Raw genomic sequence first — 15,657 nt, 5'->3', positions numbered from 1 at the left:
AAGTAATGAGTGTAATTAATTAGTGGAGAGTTGTTGTATGGGGGTATGGTTATCTGTGTGTGTGTGTGTGGGGGGGGGGGGGGGGGGGTCTTCCACCTAGACTACTTCTATTAATTATTAAACATTAGACTCTCAAACCAGAACAGACGGTGAATGGATTGACGAGATGCTTGACATGACACTCGTGTAATATGCTCAAATGTAAATAACAAGTGCCAGTATGAACGAAACCTGGTGTGTGTCACAGTAAAGCTCACAAACGTAGCAGAAAAGTCACCAAAACATCGTTTACACTTATACATGTTCACACATTCATACATGCACAAGTCATACATTCTATCTCCGAAATCACTTTGAGTATGAACATAATCCAAATCTTCAAACTTTCACTCTTTTTCTAGAGCCCAAGGCCCCAAGAAAATGGAAAGGATGGAGAAATTTATGTTCCCCTTTGAGCTGCTATAATTTGAAGATCAGAAGGAAAGAGAGGTGGTTTTTTTTTTTTTTTTTTTTTTTTGTGTGTGTGTGTGTGTGTGTGAGAGAGAGAGAGAGGGAGAGAGAGCGTGAGATCAGAGGAAAGAAGACAGGCAGGTGCATGTTTGTGAAGCAGGACTTTCCCCTTAAGGGTTTCTAATCTTGGGTGGAGGGAAAAAGGAGGGAAAAAAACAATTATGTTCTTTTAAAATCTGTAGAAAACTGTTTTCAAATAGGCAGGGAATGGAATTTAATTTATTGGAATTAACTTTATTTCTGTAATAAGCAAGACATTATACTGGTGATTGTGTGAGTCATCCTCCTCCTCCTCATCAAACCACTTGTTAGCACTTTATTCATGCTAATTAAATACTAATTAGTATTTTTTCAAAGAACATTTAGAATCTTAGGGGTCTCTCTAGAACCCTACAACAGAAAGGCCCCTGTATTCGAAGATACATATCCCTTATTTATCCAGTGAACTCTTCTTGACCCACTGAAGAACTTTTCTAAGAGTTTTTGCTGATTAAAAAATAAGAAACTCAATTCATTTTTTACATTTCTCTTCTCTCTCTTTAACAAACACTTTATTTTCTTTTTACAGTGCTAATTTACCATATTTTCTTTTTTTTAGTATTCAATGCATATAAATTCTGACAATAGCAGTTAAAAGTTAAAAAAAGGACTCAAAAATCTTTCTTCTGAGCTCCTGTACTAATTTCACATGCAGCGTTTTGTATTTTTATCATATACAACAATAAACAGGCGATAAAAGTGAATCAAATGTAAACCTAACAGTAAAATCTCATTAATTTTCATGCCCACTTTTTTTCCTGTTCACGCTAATCTGATGCATGTGTTGGCTTAGCAGTTAAAGCTCTGAGTTACTGCTCAGGGGTTCAGCCCCAGCATCACCCTGAGCACAGCTTTTAACTTTCTCTGCTCCAGGGGGCTGTATCATGACTAACCCTGACCTCTGACCCCAGCTTCCTAACAAGCAACAAAATGTGAAGAAAAGACTTGCTGTAATGTTTAATCTTCTTTTAACGTAGGAACTGAGCATATATATATAAAACCAAAACCTTACGACAAGACAGTGCATCACGAGTGTAAAAAATGAACAGCAAATTTTCCTTGCAGTTACTTTTATTCCATTTGTTATAGGCTTTAAAGTAAACAACTGAAGAGACAGAAACAGGAAAGTGTGAAGTATATTAATATTAAAAATGCATAAGAATGGAATGAGTATCTTTTTAGTAATAAAGTATATATTACATGCTATGAATGTACTACAGAAAGGTGTTTTATATGATAGTGTATAATTTACATCAAAATGGCATCACAATAAATAAAATGCAAAGCAAAAACATTTGCAAACAAATATTATTGCATCTTTGCATGCTATTTACAAAAACCATTACATCTAATCATATATCACCAAATATCAATAATGTTAAATTTTCATGCACATCATTGCAATTTCTTTCTTTCTTTCTTTTTTGACGTTGCAGAAACAGTTCACTGTGAAATATAGTTCTGATATAAACGTGGATCATGAGATGTATATATTTAAGTAGAAATTCCCCGCTCTCCTTAAACACAGTGGTCTCTCTGTCTCTATCCCCCCCCCCCCCCCCGTGCATTCCTGAGAGGGGATTTTTTTTTTTAAGGGAAAAAAAATGATTGTCTTACCTGCAGGAGGAGACGGAGCCTTGTTGTGAGCAAATGTGTGAAAATCGTCTTCTTTTCTTCAGGACTGTTGTGAGTCTTAGGCTTTAAACTCTGAAACACATGCAGAAACTCTCAAAAGTCTAAATCCACGCAACGTGTGTGACTTTTTTTCTCTTAGGAAATGAAAACTCCTCCTTGAGAAAAAGGAGAGAGAAAGAGAGGAAAAGGAGGAGTGGACGATCTCCACCCATAACTTTAAAGAACCTGGTCCAGGTAGGAGATAAGAGCAGTAGGAGATAAAGCACACTGCCACCTGGTGGTGTAATTCTGCTCGTTCCAGACTGTCACAATAGTACAACTCATACACAGTACAGTACATAGCTGCTGTATATTATTAACACTTCTCATGAAAAATTAATCATTAAACTGGTAAGACCCGACGTTGCAGAATTACACCATTTTTATTTTTTCTAAAAAATGTATAAATGTTTTGGGGGTTTTTTTCACATTAACATAGTCATTGAGTCCTATTGTTCAGTCTCACAATGGTATCGGATAGGACATTTGTATATAAGTCCGGCCCACAGGTCCCGAACTTTCACAAGCTGCAAAACTTTGGCCGAGCAACAACACTTTTTCATTGGACTGGATTTGTCAGATTTAAGTACGTAAAATGCCTTTAATATTTTTTTGGTGATCATTACACTGACTAGAACATGTACATATGTGGTTATTGTGAAATACATGCCTCAAATGTAAATTAGAGTGTGTTGTATATTTGTTGTAATTTTACAACACTGGGAAAGTGTGGTAGTCAAAATAGCCATGTTGTAAGTTTACAACATACCTGGCTAAGTGTAGTCTAAAAGACCCGACGTTGCAGAATTACAAAATCTATGCAGACAACTACTTCACCTCTGTTCCACTGATAGAAAAGTTCCTCGATCGTGGAATCTATTATGTGGGAACAGCCAGGCAGGTGCGCCTACCCAACTGCAACCTTGAGGATGATAAGAGCTTGAAGAAGAAGGGGAGAGGAACCTTTGACTACAGAGTGGAGGTGAAACACAACATCTGTGCTGTCAAATGGTATGACAACAGGGCAGTCGCACTTGTGTCATCCTTTGCTGGAACAGAACCGGTGCAGAAGATTCAACGCTTGGACAAAGCCAACAAGACCTACGTTGAAGTTGAAAGGCCTTACATTGTGGGTACCTACAACACATACATGGGAGGTGTGGATTTGTTGGACTCATTTACAGCCAAATATAAGTTCCCCCTGAAATCCCGCTGCTGGTACATGTACATCTTCTGGCACACCATCACCCTTGCTGTGGTCAACGCCTGGCTCCTCTACAAGCGGGACTGCCAAGCTCTCAAGATCTCTAAGAAAAAGACACTGATCATGAGACTTTTCCAGGCACAGCTAGCATCCTCTCTCATTCTGGTGGACACAGTCAAAACTCCAAAGAGGAGACGACCATCTTCTGGTAGCCCAGACACACGGAGAGTGACAACAAGCAGCCCTCTGAATGCACAGAAGAGACCATCCTTGGGTGATGGGAGTCCAAACAGCATCCCACCAAAGAGATCATGTGCACACCCGCCACTGGATGCACGCAAGGACCTCATTGGACATTTCCCAATGAAGACTAAGAGATGGCGTTGCAGACATTGCCCCAAAGGGTACACCAACACACAGTGCCGCAAGTGTGATGTTCGTCTTTGTTTTTCGGAGGACAAGGACTGTTTCTGGAATTATCACTGTAAATGATCACCGCACTACTCCCTACATGCATGCACATGCTTGCCTTGCACATGTTCCTGTTTTTTATTTAGTTATTGTTTTAAAATAAAATCGCTATTCATAAAAATATGACTAATGTTGATATTATTATTCATGTTATATACTGTTCTGGGGCCAAGTAATAAGCAATCAACCATGCAAATGAACCCTTAGTTTTTTTTACTGAGGTACAAACATTTGTACCTTTATGTTCAGACAATGAGTACAAATAGCCATCAGGAAATTCTGCTACCCACTTCACCCAACGTTGTAAGATTACAGCATTCCCATAAAACCTTACAAAAACATATTTTTTTTTTGCAAACACTTGATTTTCATCTCCAAAGTCCTCCTACAACACCATCTAAGAGGTTGCATTTTTTTAAAATGTTTTACTATGTCTGGGTTTTCTTAATACTCTCACTATTCTATAATATGACATATTATGAAAAAATATCTCAGTGGCATGATTCATGTTGCCATTCTGAGTATTTCAGAAACTGATAATGTGAGAGGCAGTTCTGGAGACAGAAACACCTTCAGCAAAGAACAGCCAGACTGGTTCGAGTGGAGAGGAAGGCTACGGTAACTCAAATAATCACTCTATACAACTGTGGTGAGCTGAAAAGCATCTCAGGATGCACAATACCCTGAACCATGAGGAGAACGCAACATACAACAGCAGACGATCACATCAGATTCCATTCCTGTCAGCCAAGAACAGGAATCTGATGCTGCAGTGAACACACACTCACCTGAACTGAACAGATAAATACCAGGGAATGGTTTTCCAAACTTCAACATGAACTGAAGCTCTTGGTCTACATGTGCATGATTTCATGTGTTGCACTGCTGACATGTGATTGGATGATGAATGGGCATGGATAAGCAGGTGTACAGGTGTTCCTAATAAAATGGCTGGCAAGTGTATAACCATTATTTAGAAAGAAAGACATTACTGCTGTAGCACAATGTGTGTTCCATGACCCTCAACAGGATAAGATGGTTCTGAAGATGAATGAATTTCAGGCAGACATTTCCACCTAGTGGTTAAACAAACAAACAAACAAACAAACAAACCATGCTTTCTTAAAAGACACTGCACACCAAGTTCAGTTATTATTATACAGGCTCTGGATCCACTGTCACCGTGGTTACTGATTAATTTACATTCTAAATATAGAATGTAATGTTTTGTTTATTATCTTCAATATGGTGTCATTTTAATACAAGTATTGTTTTGTGCCCTTTCTCAGTGATTATTATGAATCGAAGTGTGCCGCTAGACTGAACGATTTGTACCTGGACCCGCTTGACATCACCTACTCCCAGGACACACTCACTCTACTCCAACAGACCAGATGAAAATGTGAAGAAGCTGACATTGGAGGACACACTCTAGTCTAAATTCTAACAGCATAAACTCACACACTCCACTCCATTTTGGCACATGTTCATTTACAAACAAAGGAACTCTGTCTGAGTTTACATGCAGCCCAATAGTCTGTTAATAATCTGCTGATAACACAGTTGAAGGCCAATCTGAATGAAATCTGTCCGGGTAATCTTTTAAATCCTCCATTAAATCAAATGTTTGAGACTGATTGCATTCGTTACTGGTGTTTGGATCATAATACAACAAGAATTTGGGTCATTCTCCAATAAAACAGTTATGTAAGAAAACACAGGTGATGTTACAGATGGATGGACAGCAGGGGCGTCGTAGTGGGGGGGAAAAGGGGGACTGAGTTACCAGGGCCCCAAGTGGGGGGAGGGCCCTTGAGGAGTCTGTAATTTTATTTTCCTTTAAATATCAATACCATTTAAAGATCACAATATATGTTGCTAACTAATGTAAATGTAATGTTTTGGGTAAATAAATCGTTTGATTAATGGATTGAATTGTTTGTCCTAGCCTACATATAGTGTCTGGGGACAGGCCCCCCCACCCTTTGCACGAAATGGTTTAGTCCGCTTTCACCGGGCTTTTTTAACTAAGCGCATTTAACGTAGCGTTCATTCTGCTGAAGCAGCGCTGCGCATTGTAGGCTATCTGTGCTATGGAAGATGATGCACAAGAAAACAAATTCCGGTTTTTAGAAACGAAAAGAGAGGCAGGAAAGAGACAAGAAAAGAAATGAGGGAAAGCAACTGCTCAAAACTTCTTTCCCAAGAAAGGTGAGCCCAAGTGTGCAAGCAAATAGCCTAATGAACACCCGCGGTTATAAATGCTTCAATACCACCGTGATTGTCAGTGCTAAAAACTGCACAACACAAAATTAGAAATAACATAACTTTTTTCTCTGCATTGCAATAGTATACTAATCGAAAATTAAATTATATTGGGCCATAACATAATTAGGCTAATAGCTGGGGTATAAATTCCAGTGTTTAGCACTTTGTGGAAGCCTGTTTTCTTTTTGCCCTTTTTAAAATGAAAAATGACAAGAGAGTCAAGTTTTGTTTACCTTTCATTCTAAAGGAAGTATTTTGTTAATGTAGAAATCTGGAAATGGCATTTTTTTTATGTAATAAATAAGCTACTTGATAAAAATCTGTTCTCTTCAGCCCAATGCAAAGGTGCTCAATTTTCATGCAGGCCTATTATGTTTGGTGACCTTTGGTGGCATTTACTGTTACAACTTTTAATCATTCTGCAAATAAAACAAAGATTCAGTGATGTATTGTGTGATTAGAATTTTTTATTCATTTAAGAGTTGTTAGATTAATGTGTGGCTACATAACTGACTGGACTGGTAGTACGCCCTTGTTGTTAGATACTTTCAGCATTGTTAACTGGTGAGCTTTTTTTTGGGGGGGGGGGGGGGGCCCATGGCCACTGCTTGTGTATAGGGCCCAGAATTTGGTGCAATGCCCCTGATGGACAGTGTGTTGAGCATCACCCTGAAAAAGGCAGAGACCCACAGCTGGCAGCAACAGAATATTTTTACATGATAATAAAGAGGAGAAAATTTTTCTTCAAAAAGACCCTCTTTATTTATTCTGCAGTTATTCCAAAAACAATAATCTTTAATATTGGTGTCAAGGACCAGACAGGAGAGGAGATCAAATGCACTCGAACCACAATTTATTAATAACAGGGGAAAAGGGAGTTGGGAGAATGTGTGTAGTTCAGTGGTAGGAGGACTGAGAGGCAGGGATGGCTGGTGGTGACATCTGAGGTCTCCCATCCAAGTACTGACCAGGCCCAACCCTGCTTAGCTTGTGAGATCAGATGAGATCAGGCATAGTCAGAGAGGTGTGGCTGTAGGCTGATAGCTCTTGGGTTTCAGGCAGTCTCCCAGCAAGCAGTCCCTCAGCAGGCAGGAGATAGAGAGCAGGCTGGAACACAGAGTCACAAATCAGGTAGCAAGATAGGGGACAGAAATGCAGGGTCAGGTTACCAGGGCAGAAGAGTAGGGCTCCAGGCAGGGCTGCTCACACCAGGCAGATGGAGAGGCAGGCGAGCAGCAGGGCTGGGCGAGCTGGAGATCAGGCGAAGGTACAGGAGAGGCAGGCAAGAGGCAGAGTCGACAGGACAGAAGGCAGATCAGGTTACCGGGGCTGGAGAGCAGACAGAGTCAGACGGAACAGAATATCTTCAGGAGTCAGAGTAGTAGGAACACAGAGCAGGTTATGATGCTGAGAGTTGCAGACGATCTGACACAGAAGCTTGGGAGGACTGAAGAGAGAAGCCCACAGGTAGGACCATGACAGAACCCCCCCCCCAAGGGACGGCTCCAGAAGTCCCTAGCCACAGATCCACAAAGACGGGCGGGAGGAGGGGGAATACTGGTGGAGGGTCAGAACTCCTCTGACTGGTCAGTGTCCAAAGCCTCAGGATCTGGTTCAGAATCGGACTCGGGGACAGTAGCGGTTGGTGCATCGTCCTTCCAATAAGGACCCTTAGGTCGACCCCTCCGGTTGGCCGGCTGGTTCGGATGCAGGCGATGAAAGGTGCTGATGAGGGTACGGTCTATGATTCTCCCAGCAGGGACCCACATCCTCTCCTCAGGACCATAGCCCTCCCAATCCACCAGGTATTGGAGGCCCCTGCCCCTGCGCAGTGACTTCAGCAGTCGCCGGACGGAGTAGACCGGGCCACCATCGATGAGACGAGGAGGAGGAGGAGAAGGTGCAGCTGGGACCAGCAGGCTCTTGTGCACTGGCTTAATCTTAGAGACGTGGAAGGTGGGGTGCACTCTCATTGACTTGGGCAGTCGGAGCTGGACAGCAAACTGGCTGATTATCCTCTGGATCGGGAATGGTCCGACGAACCGAGGTGCCAGCTTACGAGACTCCACCTGGAGGGGCAGGTCCTTGGCTGATAACCACACCTTCTGGCCCACCCGGTAGGTGGGCGCAGGCATCCTCCACCAGTTGGCTCCAGTAGAGTAGCTGGTGACTGACTTGAGGAGTGCAGCGCGGGCTTGAGACCAGGTGCGGCGGTATTGGTGTGCATAGGTGAGGGCAGCTGGGCAGGTGACCTCTCCCTCCTGGCTGGGGAACAGGGGTGGTTGGTAGCCATACACGCAGTGGAATGGGGACAGCCCAGTGGCTGAGCTGGTGAGGGAGTTGTGAGAGTATTCCACCCACAGCAGGTGCTCGCACCAGGCCCTAGGGTTGCATGACGCCATGCACCGAAGTGCCTTCTCCAACTCCTGGTTAGTCTGCTCTGACTGGCCGTTGGACTGGGGTCGGAATCTGGAGGTGAGGCTGGCGGTGGCCCCGAGTAGGTGACAGAACTCCTTCCAGAAAGAGGAGGCAAATTGCGGCCCCCAGTCCGAAACGATGTCCTTGGGCAGCCCATGGATGAGGAAGACATGCTGCAGGACAATCTGGGCGGTCTCTTTGGCCGACGGTAGTTTAGGGAGGGGAACAAAGTGTGCCATCTTACTAAAGCGGTCCACGATGGTGAGTATGACCGTCATCCCATTAGAAGGGGGCAGACCCATAACAAAATCCAGGGAAATGTGGGACCAGGGTCGCATTGGCACGGGCAGAGGCTGGAGCAAACTGGCAGAAGGCCGGCTGGAGGACTTATTTTGATTACAGGTAGGGCAGGCTCGGACGAAGTCTCGCACATCCCTGCTCATAGTAGGCCACCAGAACCGTTGGGCGAGCAGGTGGTAGGTGCGAGTGGAACCAGGGTGGCAGGCTAGACGGGAGTCGTGTCCCCATTGTATAACCTGGGATCGCAGGTCTTCAGGAACAAAGAGGCGACTAGCGGGGCATGTGCTGGGGCTGGGTTGGTCACGGAGGGCTTCCCGCACTCGTTCTTCGATGTCCCAGGTCAGAGTAGCAACGATACAGGGGTCAGGTAGGATGGGAGCCGGATCCTTGGAGGGGGCATCATCCTTCTGGAACTGGCGGGAGAGTGCGTCAGGCTTGGTGTTGCGAGATCCGGGCCGGTACAAAAGGGTGAAATTGAATCGGGTGAAAAAGAGAGCCCAGCGGGCCTGTCTGGGGTTGAGTCGTTTGGCGGTGCGGATATATTCCAGATTCTTATGGTCTGTCCAGACCAGGAATGGGACTACGCACCCCTCCAGCCAGTGACGCCATTCCTCCAGGGCGAGCTTGACCGCCAGCAGTTCCTGGTTGCCTATGTCGTAATTGCGTTCGGCCGGCAATAGCCGGCGGGAGAAGAACGCACAGGGGTGGAGTTTGTTGTCATCCACTGACCTCTGTGAGAGCACTGCCCTGACTCCCACATCCGAGGCGTCCACCTCTACAATGAATTGCCGCTCCGCATCTGGCATCCGGAGGACGGGAGCCGTGGTGAACTGAGCCTTGAGGGTGGCAAAGGCTTCGTTGGCAGCTGGAGTCCAGGCGAAGGGCTGTTTGGTGGTGGTCAAGGCGGTGAGGGGTGACACAATGGTGCTGTAATTACGAATGAATTTCCTGTAGAAATTTGCAAAGCCCAGGAACTGCTGAAGCTTCTTCCTGCTCTCTGGTACTGGCCATGAAGTCACTGCTGAGACTTTGGCAGGGTCCATCTGGATGCTCCCCTCTGCCACGATGTACCCCAGGAACCCCACAGACTTGGCATGAAACTCACACTTCTCTGCCTTGACGAAGAGAGAGTTTTCAAGGAGACGACGGAGCACTTGCTAGACATGCTGGGTGTGTTCAGACAGGGTTTGGGAGAAGATCAGGATGTTGTCGAGGAAAACAAACACGAACTTGTTCAACATATCTCGCAGGACATCATTCACCAGAGCCTGGAATACCGCTGGCACGTTGGTAAGGCCAAACGGCATCACCCGGTATTCATAATGACCGGTGGGGGTGTTGAACGTGGTCTTCCACTCGTCTCCCTCCCTTATCCGAACCAGGTGGTAGGCATTCCGGAGATTGAGTTTGGTGAAGACCGTGGCTCCCTGGAGCAGCTCAAAGGCGTAGGTGAGCAGTGGGAGAGGGTATCAGTTCTTGACGGTGATGTCGTTGAGACCCCTGTAATCGATGCAGGCGCGCAGGGATCCATCCTTCTTTCCCATGAAGAAGAACCCAGCGCCGGCGGGAGAGGAGGATGGACAGATGAGGCCGGCAGCCAGAGAGTCACTAATGTAGTCTTCCATCGCCTTCCTTTCCGGGGCGGACAGAGAGTAGAGACGGCCCTTGGGTGGTGCAGTGCCTGGGAGGAGATCAATGGCGCAGTCGTAGGGCCGGTGAGGAGGCAAGGAAGTGGCCTTGGCTTTGCTGAATACCTCCCGAAGGCTGTGATAACACATTGGGACATTAGTGAGGTCGGGGGCAGAGCTGGCAGGTGGAATACAGGGGTGTAGAGTGGCGGCTTGTAAGCAGGTCCGGTGGCAGTCCTTGCCCCATTCTCTTATCGCTCCAGTGGCCCAGTCGAGGTGAGGACTGTGCTGGCGGAGCCATGGATAGCCCAGGATGAGAGGTTGGCCGGGGGAACGGAGCAGGTGAAACTGGATGGTTTCGTGGTGGTTGCCTGACAGAGTCATCGGAACAGGGGCAGTGAGGTGGGTGACGGTGCCAAGGAGATGGCTATCCAGCGCCCTGGCTGGAACGGGAGAGGATAAGTGATGGCTTTGCAGACCCAACTGGTGCACAAGCTCGGTGTCCATGATGTTAGCCTCGGCGCCAGAGTCAACCAGGGCGGCCAGGGTGTGGGTGGAATCCAACAGACGAAGACAAACTTGGAGCATAGGTTTCTGGCTGGTGGAGGAATGGATGGTCATTGAGCTCAGCCAGATCCCTCCTATGTCCGGTGAGCTCGGGCTTTTGCTGGGCAAGAGGCAGCACGGTGACCGTCACCCCCACAGTACAGGCACAGATTGGAGGTGATCCGACGCTGGCGCTCTGTCGGGCTGAGGGAAGCACGGCCGATCTCCATGAGCTCTGACTGGTCCAGAAGGCTTGGCGGAGAAACAGCAAGAGATGTAGAGGGGGCTGGGTTACTCCATGCGCTGGTGACTGGCTGAGTCTGGCGGGCCCTCTCTCGTCGACGGGTCTGGACCCGGCGGTCAATGCGGACAGCCAGGGCAATGGCCTCATCAAGTGTCGATGGTTGTTCATACGAGACCAATTCGTCCTTCATGTAGTCGGCCAGGCTGTGCAGAAAGGCATCCACCAGCACCTGCATGTTCCACTTGCTGCGCCGGGCCAAGGTCCTGAAATCGATCGAGTAGTCAGCCACTGTTCGTCTGCCTTGGCGAATACTCATCAGCCCTCCGGATGCCTCTACTGACAATGAGCCCAGGTCGAAGACCTTAGTCATCTCCGCTGCAAACAGAGAGAAGGAGGCACACGCCGGTGTCCGGCGTTCATACTCAGCAATCCCCCACAGGCGGGCGCGGCCAGTCAGACGAGTGACGATGAAGGGCACCTTCGCCGCGAAGGTTCTGGGCTGCAGGTCGAACAGCAACCGGCAGCTGGTCAGGAAAGCACGGACTTGGGAGGGGTCACCGTCAAAACGCTCCGGACTGCCGACCTTGGGTTCCGGGGCATCGAGTGCAGCAGGAGCACCTCCCAGAGCTGGCACATCAGCAGCAGGTATGACAGGGGCTGATGCAATGAGGGGCAGCGGTGGTTGACTCGGAGGAGCAGGGGGTGCTAGGGCGGTGAGTAGCTGGAGTGCTTGGTCCAGTCGTTGTTGACCAAGCTGGATCAGGGCTGCAATGTTGGCAGACATCCCCTTTGGTGTGCTGCAGCCGGTCTAGGGCAGAGGGTTCAGGCGCTGACTCCATGTTGGTCGGATCATTCTGTCAAGGACCAGACAGGAGAGGAGATCAAATGCACTCGAACCACAATTTATTAATAAAAGGGAATTGGGAGAATGTGTGTGTAGCTCAGTGGCAGGAGGACTGGTGACATCTGAGGTCTCCCATCCAAGTACTGACCAGGCCCAACCCTGCTTAGCTTCTGAGATCAGACAAGATCAGGCATAGTCAGAGAGGGGTGGCTGTAGGCTGACAGCTCTTGGGTTTCAGGCAGTCTCCCAGCAAGCAGTCCCTCAGCAGGCAGGAGATAGAGAGCAGGCTGGAACACAGAGTCACAAATCAGGTAGCAAGATAGGGGACAGAAATGCAGGGTCAGGTTACCAGGGCAGAAGAGTAGGGCTCCAAGCAGGGCTGCTCACACCAGGCAGATGGAGAGGCAGGCGAGCAGCAGGGCTGGGCGAGCTGGAGATCAGGCGAAGGTACAGGAGAGGCAGGCAAGAGGCAGAGTCGACAGGACAGAAGGCAGATCAGGTTACCGGGGCTGGAGAGCAGACAGAGTCAGATGGAACAGAATATCTTCAGGAGTCAGAGTAGTAGGAACACAGAGCAGGTTATGACGCTGAGAGTTGCAGACAATCTGACACAGAAGCTTGGGAGGACTGAAGAGAGAAGCCCACAGGTAGGACCATGACAATTGGTACTGTTAAAAGATAAATAAAAGCATTATATAGTTTCAAGTTTATTTGTATAGTGCTTTTAACAATAAACATTGTCGCAACGCAGCTTTACAGAATTTGAACGACTTAAAACATGAGCTAATTTTATCTCTAATCTATCCCCAATGAGCAAGCCTGTGGCGACGGTGGCAAGGAAAAACTCCCTCAGACGACATGAGGAAGAAACCTCGAGAGGAACCAGACTCAAAAGGGAACCCATCCTCATTTGGGCAACAACAGACAGCCTGACTATAATATTAACAGTTTTAACAGGTATAACCCTCAACTGTCCTCATGGGGCCGTCCTTCACAGGAGCGGTGCGATAAAACTCCGACCAGACACAGGGCACCAGGATGGATCAAGCAGGTCCGAGGGGCAGAAGAGGCCAGCATCTCAATCCCAGGATCAACATGTAACTCAGAGGGATAGATTGGGGGGGGGGGAAGAGAGAGAGAAAGAAAACATGTTGTTAGGTATGCCCTAAAAATGACAAGTATTAAATCTGTGTGGTAGGCTCGCAGAGACAAGAGAGTCTTTACATCAGGCATAACACACAACAATGGCATGTTAATATGGTAAAATATATCATGACCTGCTCTGGCTGGATGCTTGATTGGGTGATGGGAGCACACTCCTCAGCAATGATGAGATGCAGATGGGACCCTTAGGGCTGGCCAAGACAATTCAGTTACATTTCACCGGGTCTGGGACATGCGACAGAATGTCTGACGGCCGATTCCCTGCAGGCTACGATAGCCAGTCGAGGTCTCCACCCTCTCCACCAAAAGATTTCCTGTTGACTCCATGTAACTCAGAGGGACAGATTTGGGGTGGGGGGGAGGGAAAGAAAACACAGGTGGTTAGGTATGCCCAATGTCACCTGAATAAGTAGGAACAGTATACATATTGCACCGAGTACAAGCAGGGACTCCGGCAACTAACTATGACAGCATAACTAAAAGGAGAGAGCCAGAAGGTAACACAGGCATGAGGGAGCCCCGGGACATAAAGCAGCCAGCCACTACACCGTCAACAAACTCGAGTGAGCAAGCAAGTGGGGACTGACAGCATCCATACATCCCAGTTTACCAAAACACTCTATGTCTGAGGACCCTCCAGATCTACTCCTTTACCTCATAAACACCATTAACAAAAGGCTTGACTAAACAGATATGTTTTCAGCCTAGACTTAAATGCTGAGACTGTGTCTGATTCCCGAACATTACTTGGAAGGCTGTTCCATAACAGTGGGGCTTTGTAAGAAAAGGCTCTGCCCCCTGATGTAGCCTTCACTATACGAGGTACCAGCAGATAGCCTGCACCTTTTGATCTAAGTAGGCGTGGCGGGTCATAGAGGAGCAGAAGTTCATTCAGGTACTGTGGTGCGAGACCATTTAGTGCTTTAAAGGTCAATAGTAGTATTTTATAATCAATACAAAATTTGATTGGGAGCCAATGCAGTGTGGATAAGACAGGCGTGATGTGGTCATATTTTCTAGTTCTAGTAAGGACTCTTGCTGCTGCATTTTGAACTAACTGGAGCTTGTTTATGCACTTATTGGAACATCCAGACAGTAAGGCATTACAATAATCCAACCTGGAGGTAACGAAAGCATGGACTAGTTTTTCTGCATCATGCAATGACATTAAATTTCTTATCTTTGCAATATTTCTGAGATGAAAGAAAGCTATCTGGGTGATGTTATCAATGTGAGTTTCGAATGAAAGACTGGGGTCAATAATCACTCCGAGGTCTTTTACTGCTGCACGTGAAGAAACAGAAAGGCCATCCAGAGTCACTGTGTAATCAGAAAACTTACTTCTACACTGTAAAAAAAGAATAGTCGAGAATACTTGAAATTTCAAGGCAACCGTCTGCATTAAGAATTTTATGTTTTGCCAACGATGTATGCCCATGATAATCCAAACTATGATAACACTGTTATCTTTATTAAGAATTCTTAATTAAGTCAATTTTCAATTCCTCATTCTGCCAACATAGATTTCTCTTTTTGCTGAACAGTGGCATTCACAGTAGTACAAAAAGGCAATTGAGTTTATCACAATTTTTGGGGGGCTTTTTTTACCTTTATTTGGATAGGACAGTGTAGAGACAGGAAATGAGCAGGAGAGAGAGACACACAGGGAGGGATCAAGAAATGACCTCAGGTAGGAATCGAACCCGGGTCCCCAGATTTATGGTATGGCGCCTTATCCACCTGAGCCACGACAACATGAACTTCAACCGGAGAGAGAACCACATTGCCCAGCCCTTGCATTTGGGAGAGGAAACCCCGTGTCTTGGTCATTAAGAGCATGCGCTGAATAAACACCTGTGACAATTATGTATTTTCAATTCAGATTATTCACTATTGCATATTTACACATCATTGAGGTGCACCCTATCAGTTTGATGTGGATTTTTCTGTTCGTTAATAATTATTCATATTTTCTTGTCCATTCAGTTGTGAATATGGAATTACTTGAACAAAGCGTAATTCTATTTTTTAGAATTATCCACATCAAGAAAAATCCACATCAAACTGATAGGGTGTACCTCAATGATGTGTAAATATACAATAGTGAATAATCTGAATTGAAAATACATAATTGTCACAGGTGTTTATTCAGCGCATGCTCTGAATGACCAAGACACGGGGTTTCCTCTCCCAAATGCAAGGGCTGGGCAATGTGGTCTTCTCTCCGGTTGAAGCTCATGTTGTCGTGGCTCAGGTGGATAAGGTGCCATACCATAAATCCGGGGGCCTGGGTTTGATTCTGACCTGAGGTCATTTCCTGATTTCTCTCTCCTACTCATTTCCTGTC

General features: G+C 46.4%; 1 protein-coding gene across 1 annotated transcript in view; it reads right to left on the bottom strand.

The window, feature by feature from the left end:
- edar (ectodysplasin A receptor) overlaps positions 1-2,380 on the bottom strand; it is a 78,994-nt gene extending 76,614 nt beyond the window's left edge. Inside the window, exon 1 of the mRNA XM_060929051.1 lies at positions 2,167-2,380. The gene's annotated coding sequence lies outside the window, so the exon portion shown is untranslated. The remainder of the gene's footprint in view (positions 1-2,166) is intronic.
- Between the last annotated feature and the right edge of the window lie 13,277 nt (positions 2,381-15,657).

The sequence above is a fragment of the Neoarius graeffei genome, chromosome 9 (genome assembly GCF_027579695.1).
Source record: "Neoarius graeffei isolate fNeoGra1 chromosome 9, fNeoGra1.pri, whole genome shotgun sequence".
NCBI lineage: Eukaryota > Metazoa > Chordata > Actinopteri > Siluriformes > Ariidae > Neoarius > Neoarius graeffei.
This window is presented reverse-complemented; position numbering and strand designations above follow the sequence as displayed.